This window comes from Bos mutus, chromosome 28, assembly GCF_027580195.1.
Source record: "Bos mutus isolate GX-2022 chromosome 28, NWIPB_WYAK_1.1, whole genome shotgun sequence".
In the NCBI taxonomy this organism is placed as follows: Eukaryota; Metazoa; Chordata; class Mammalia; order Artiodactyla; family Bovidae; genus Bos; species Bos mutus.
In genome coordinates this window covers 10,564,304-10,570,895 of record NC_091644.1, presented here as the reverse complement: position 1 = coordinate 10,570,895, position 6,592 = coordinate 10,564,304, and the positions used below count along the sequence as shown (strand labels likewise).

At 41.5% G+C, this 6,592-nt stretch overlaps 1 pseudogene; it reads left to right on the top strand.

Annotated features, from left to right (window-relative positions):
* The first annotated feature begins 624 nt into the window (after positions 1 to 624).
* On the top strand, positions 625 to 1,456 carry LOC102270780 (RNA-binding protein 3 pseudogene; annotated as a pseudogene).
* The last annotated feature ends 5,136 nt before the right edge of the window (positions 1,457 to 6,592 follow it).

Sequence of the window (6,592 nt, the reverse complement as noted above, 5' to 3'; positions counted from 1 at the left end):
CTTTGGAAAAAAACAGAGGGTTGCAGGGAGAGGAACACTTCAGGAAAAAACTGTCATGAATATCTTCAGAGAGATGGGAAGAATTTTTCTATACATGAAACAAAAAGAAGGAACTATTAAAAAGAACATGTAGAGAACAAAAATGAACTCTTAGAAGTTAAACATATAATAATAATAGAAGCTCAGTACATTAATAAAATAAAAAGACACGTCAAAGATTGAGAGAAAATATCTGCAAAACACAATTTGATAGAGGCTTATGTCTAAAATATACAAAAAATTCTTAAAACTGAACAATAAAAAAACCAACCAACTAAAAAATAGGCAAAAGATGTGAACAGATACCTTCTCAAAGAAGATATATTGATGGCAAATAAACATATGAAAAGATGCTCAAAATTATATGTCAGTGACTTACAAATTAAAATAGTGAGATACCGCTATACACCTTGGAGAAGGAAATGGCAGCCCACTCCAGTACTCTTGCCTGGAAAATCCCATGGATGGAGGAACTGGTGGGCTACAGTCCATGGGGTTGCAGAGTCGGACGTGACTGAGAGACTTCACTTTCACTTTTCTCTCACTATACACCTATTAGAATATCTGAAAGCCTGATCACACCAAATGCTGGTGAAGATGCGAAATGACAGGAACTCTTATTTATTGCTGGTGGGAATGCAAAATGGTACAGCCACTTTGGAAGACAGTCTGAAATTTCTCACAAAACTGAGTATAGATTTACCATACAATCCAGAGATGGTGCTCCTTGCTATTCACTTAAATGAGTTGAAAACCTAAGTCCACACAAAAACCTACACACAAGGTTTACAGCAACTTTATTCAGAGTTGCCAAAAGCTAGCATCAACCAAGATGCCCTTCAGTAGATGAATTAAAAAGTATCATTACAGCCCAGTCTCTCAGCTCCTTCACAGTAGCTGTCTCTTTGGCCTTTTTACGTCTTCATTTCCAGGACTTGAATTTACTGCCATGCCCTGAAGAAGGGAAGCTCTTTGTGGGAGGACTCAACTTCAGCCCTGATGGGCGCGCTCTGGAAGATCATTTCAGCAGCTTCTGACCTGTTTCTGGGGTGGTCAAGGTCAAAGACTGGAAGACACAGCTATCCCAGGGTTTTGGTTTCACCACCTTCAATAGTCCAGAGTGTGCCTCCGATGCTATGAGAGCCTTGAATGGAAAGTCTCTGATAATTGTCAGATCCATGTAGACCACTCGGGCAAGTTGGCCTCAGGGAACAAGAGGAGGTGACTTTGAGCCTGTGGGTGTGGTCACAGTTACTCTAGAGCAGGTGGGGACCGGGACTATGGAAGTGACAGGTGTAACAATTGACCTGGAGGATATGGATATGGACATGGAAGATCCAGAGACTATGGTGGCAGAAGTCAGGGTGGTTATGACCACTATTTAGGAGGAAATTACAGGGACAATTATGACAACTGAGATGCATGCACATCCCGTGTAGATACACAAGGAATAAAACTTCTGATCCAGGACCATCCTTCCAAATGGCTGTATTTATAAAGATTTTTGGAGCTGCACGGAAACATCTGTTTTTAGTACATCTACCTCTTTTTTCAATTGAGCTCCCAAGGTAGCTTGTTAAAGACCTTTCAGAAAGCTCCATGTGTTTAAAAATTTTTTTTCTCCTGTTTAAAGAAAAATTCTGAGACATTTGTAGAGTCTGAGTATTTTTTTCCTTTTTTACCACTTTTTCAGTTCAGGCTCCCAGGATTATTTGGTTCTGACCAAAAAAAAAAAAAAAAAGTTTAACTAGATGGATTGTTTTAAATAAAGTACATCTAGGAACATTTTTTAAAAACCTGTACACAATTTTTAATCATTGTTGGGAAATAATTTCCAACGGTTAACTATAAGAAATCAAGAACATGACTGAAATGTGAAGTGAAGTACTAGTCACTCAGTCGTGTCTGACACTTTGCCACCCCATGGACTGTTATAGCCTGCCAGGCTCCTCTGTGCTTGGAATTCTCCAGGCAAGAATACTGGAATGGGTTGCCATTCTCTTCTCCAGGGGATCTTCCCAATCCAGGGATCGAACCTAGGTCTCCTGCACTGCAGGCAGATTCTTCACCATCTGACCTACCAGGGAAGGCCAAGAACATGATTACTTAGAGGTTTTTTCACTTCAGCACTCTGTCTGATTATATGGAAGTTTCTTTTTTTGTTTGTTCGGCTGTGCTGCATGGATTGCAGGATTTTAGTTCCCTGACCAGGGATTGAACCTGGGCCACAGCAGTGAGAGACGGAATTCGTAACCCCTAGGCTGCTGGGAAACTCCCTCATTTTTTTCTTAATACTGAAAATAAAAAATGTTCTGTTGTGTCTCACGTAACATTTAGGATATCCTTCACCAGGATGATTAAAAAGATGAAACCTGAAAACAAAACAAAAATAACAACACAAGCAAGTTATTTTGAAATATGCAAGTAAATACCAGAATTGTTTAAAGAATTGAAAACGGTTGCCTCTGGGGAAAAATTAATAGTGAGGATGGGGTGGAAAACTAGTTTTTGTTGTAATGACAGAAGGATTTGCCTCTTAAGCCGTGTTAGTGGCTCCCTGTGATAAAAATTAAAAAATTAAAATTAAAAAAAAAAATGACTGTAGAGAAAGGAAGAGGTACAGATAGACTGAGCACCAACTCGGAGTCAGTGTCGTTCCAGACCTGTTCTCATGCTTTGTCTCATGCAAACCCCGTCTGACATAAAGGCATCTACCACTTTCCTATGATCCAGATGAGGAAACAGAGGCCCAGAGACGCCAAGAGCCTGCCTGGGGACACACGTCTAAGGGCTGCTCAATCTGTGCATTCCTCTGTTTCCACCACTTTCAGCAGCTCCTACCAGCACATTATTATCATTTTCTCTGGGTTAGTTCCTCTACGGAGAAAAGGTCTTCCCCCAAAGCCTTCCTCCAGCCTCTGCTGACTTGGGGACAGAACTTTGTCAGTGACTTGATACAATCCAGATGGAAGGTTCCACTTGGCTCCCAAAGCATGCCTTTTGGGAACACTGAGATTTGCAGATAAGCCTTGGGATGTGAGTGGAGAACAAGTAAATAGGAGGGGATGGAATATGAAGGCTGAGAGAAGGACAGTCACTCGGGGATGCGTGTGAGCCTGACGGAGCAGCTCCTCCACAGCTGTCAGGCCCACGGCCAGGCTTTGGGGCTCGGCCACCAGCCCAGAATCTTAGAGTCACAGACACATGCGCTCCACCCATTCACAAATTCCGGAAACGCTTTTGAAGACCCAGGGGCAGGCAGTGGGGTGGGAGCTAGGGTATGGTGTTGAATCAGACACAGACCTCTGCCTTGAAAGGTTCATAGACTAGCAAATGAGACAGAAACATGTACAGATGGATAGCCAAATATTTATGATCCAGTGGGATCATAAATAAACATTACAGGGACAGAGTACAGGAAGAAGACAAAAGAAGAGTCCTTGTTATGGAGGAACTGACATAGGGCTGGGTCGTGATAAATGAACAGACGCATGCCAGCAAAAGAAGTTGGGAGGGGCCCCCTAGGCAGAGAAAAGAGCAGGTGCAAAGGCAGAGCAGCTCGAATGGATGGTGAATCACAGAAGCACGATGAAAGGAGCTCTCACGGCTCTTTGGAGCAGCCCCGTGGAGCTCGGAGGAGCTGTGTCCTGAGATATGGCATTCATTCCTGGTCACTCTCCTTCCTTGTGCTGTGACCTAAACAAAGTCATCTTGCCTCTCTGAGCCTCAGTTTCTTCCTATATTATAATGGGGATGGTTTATTTTGATTTTTTAACAACATGAAAATAATATATTACACTGTAGGGTTTTTTTGTAATTAAAAAAATGTTATGCCCATTATGTCATGGAAAACAAGGTTCTTGCTCCAGTCCTTTCTACCACTGACTCATTGCCTCAAGGAAACCTCGTTTAACCATTTATCTTATTATTTAGGTGATAAGCCTCTGAAACACTAAATAAAATGCTGATGGTTCCATTTATTTTTTAAAATATATGTTTATCTTATTTATTTGGCTGTGCCGCGTCTCAGTTGCAGCAAGAACATGGGATCTTCACCCTGCAGCTGTGGCGTGTGGAATCTTTAGTTGTAATGTGTGGATTCTTAGCCAGCATGTTGCCTGACCAGGGAACTAGAACCCAGGCCCCCTGCATTGAGAATGCAGAGTTTTAGCCACCAGGGAAGTCCTGTGGTTCCATTTGTTGATTTACGGACTTTAGGTAACCTATGGATTCCCTGGTATGACAAACAAAAATTTAGTTCACAAAACATCCTCCTTTTTCTCTTCCTCCGTTTCATCACCTGCCTGTGAATCTGTCCAGTCTATGTCTTCTGTTTACCTCTGAACATTTAAAGAATGTACTTACACTTCTATCCCTTGTTTTATCAACTCTAGTCAATATCTCAACAATCTTGAATGAGAATGAAGCTATTAACACACCTACTTTTTATTTCACTTCCCCATCTCTAACACAAGTATTCCGCTGACTATGCATTTATTTTTATATTGTCAAAAATGTTAACATTGGCATTCTATCTTCAGTCATCACTAAGTTTCTATGCTCTGTAAATTGTTTCTAAAAGTCAAAAATAGTGTTTACATTCTTATGACTACATATGGTTTCCTATGTAATCAATAGGATACTGTAATTACACTCTGAGGCAAATGTGATAACCACTACACTGCGGAAACTATAATTACATTGTCTCTAATTTTTTTTTCTTTTTTCCCTTGGAGCTTATAACTGCCTTTCTTTTTCCTTATATCGTCTTATTTTGCCCTGTCCCTAAGTTTTTCCAGTGTCTCAAGGATAATACGGAAGCTAGAGAATTTCTAGATTGTAAGCGCCTCAGGAGCTGGCATTTTCCTCTGTTTGGGCACTGCTGTGTATCCTCAATCTGCCATCTTGAACCTGAAGTCAGAATAGTTTTCAATCTACCTCTCAAGAGTATTTTAAAACTGCAGTTGTACCAAAACAACTTTATATATGTCAAGTACTATCAATGTAAAACTGTTATTTCCATTATTTCTATTTAATTTTATTGTTTTTGTTTAAATGCAGTAAGCTTCTCCATCACTTCCCAGATGAATGACTTCTTCAAACTCTGTGTGTGATAACGAGAGGCTCACTTTCTATATTTAGGCATCTCTGATTCCTAGAACATCTTTCCTCTATTAAGTTTACATTTTCCTCGCTGAAAGTTCTTGCTACTGGGTCTAGCTCTTCTTTCTAGTGTCTCAGAGTGTAGGGCAGCTCACTTCTTCATGGACCAGTCCTTCAGGACAGCCACATCACGACCTTCTTGGTGCTCATGTGTAGAATGTACTCCCAGCTCCTTCCTTCATCACCCCACCACGCAACTTTCCACCCTTCACTCGCCTGACCTTGCTGCCCAAAGGGCAGCACCTACAACTGTCCACAGGTTCTAGGCCCATCTGAGTCCTCACAGCAGACAGTAGATATATGAATGGCATCATTTTCTTAAACTCTCAACCCTTAAAACATCATGAGGACCAAATGTAGAAAACCACCACCTCTCTCTTTCATTTAAAATGTCACGTATCAATATTACACAAAATACGTACCAAAAGTCCAGTATTGATACTCTGCCTTAGTACTGCAATCACAACACAGCCGCCTAGCATGGAGTTGTTCTCAAACCAAGTCCTCACATCAGCTTGCTCCCCAAACTCCAGCCCAAGAACACAAGCTGGTCTGTGGTGAATTTTTCATTTGTTTGCACAAAACAGAAAAACTGAGGGCAACAGAATGAAAGTTCCATAAAGTTAAATTTATTAATGCAGAGGACTTTTCTTTATTTGGACACTCTGTTCCTCTTCCTTATTTTGGTATTAAAATAAAAAGTATCGATATTAAGATGTGTATTAAAACTGTTTTATAAAATGATGAGTGATTCCCACTCAAAGGTTCCAGGAACTACATTTTGGGAAAACTGAAGTGCAGATCAGATAATATTCTAATGGACTTCTTGGAAACTAAAATGTGGGGAGTCTTATGTAGTCTTCCAAATTGCAGACTGCGGTGGGGTAGATGGTGCTTACAGGCCCTATTCAGTCCTGTCCGACTCCTTCCAACCCCATGGACTGTAGCCCGCTAAGCTCCTCTGTCCATGGGGATTCTCCAAGCAAGAATACTGGAATGGGTTGCTATGCCTTCCTCCAGGGGATCTTCCTGACCCACGTCTCCTGCTTGGCAGGCAGATTCTTTACCACTGAGCCACCTGAAAGACTTTTTAAAGATACATTAATTCCATGTGAGAGGCTCAACCTCCAAGAATCAAATATGCTGTGTTTCCTCAAATGATGAACCCATTACAGAGAAATGACTATGGAGAACAGGGGAGAAAATGAGGAAGGGGTTTGATGGGGTAAGATCATGGAAAGCCTTCAACATTAGTTTTTGGTGCTGCCTGTGTATGAGAGGAACCTGGGCTGAGTATGAAACATGCATGTTCCTGGGCCCCAGCTCCTGATGAGAGGTCTGGAGCAGGGCCCAGAAATGTACGTGTCTACAGACTGGTACCCGTGTGAGG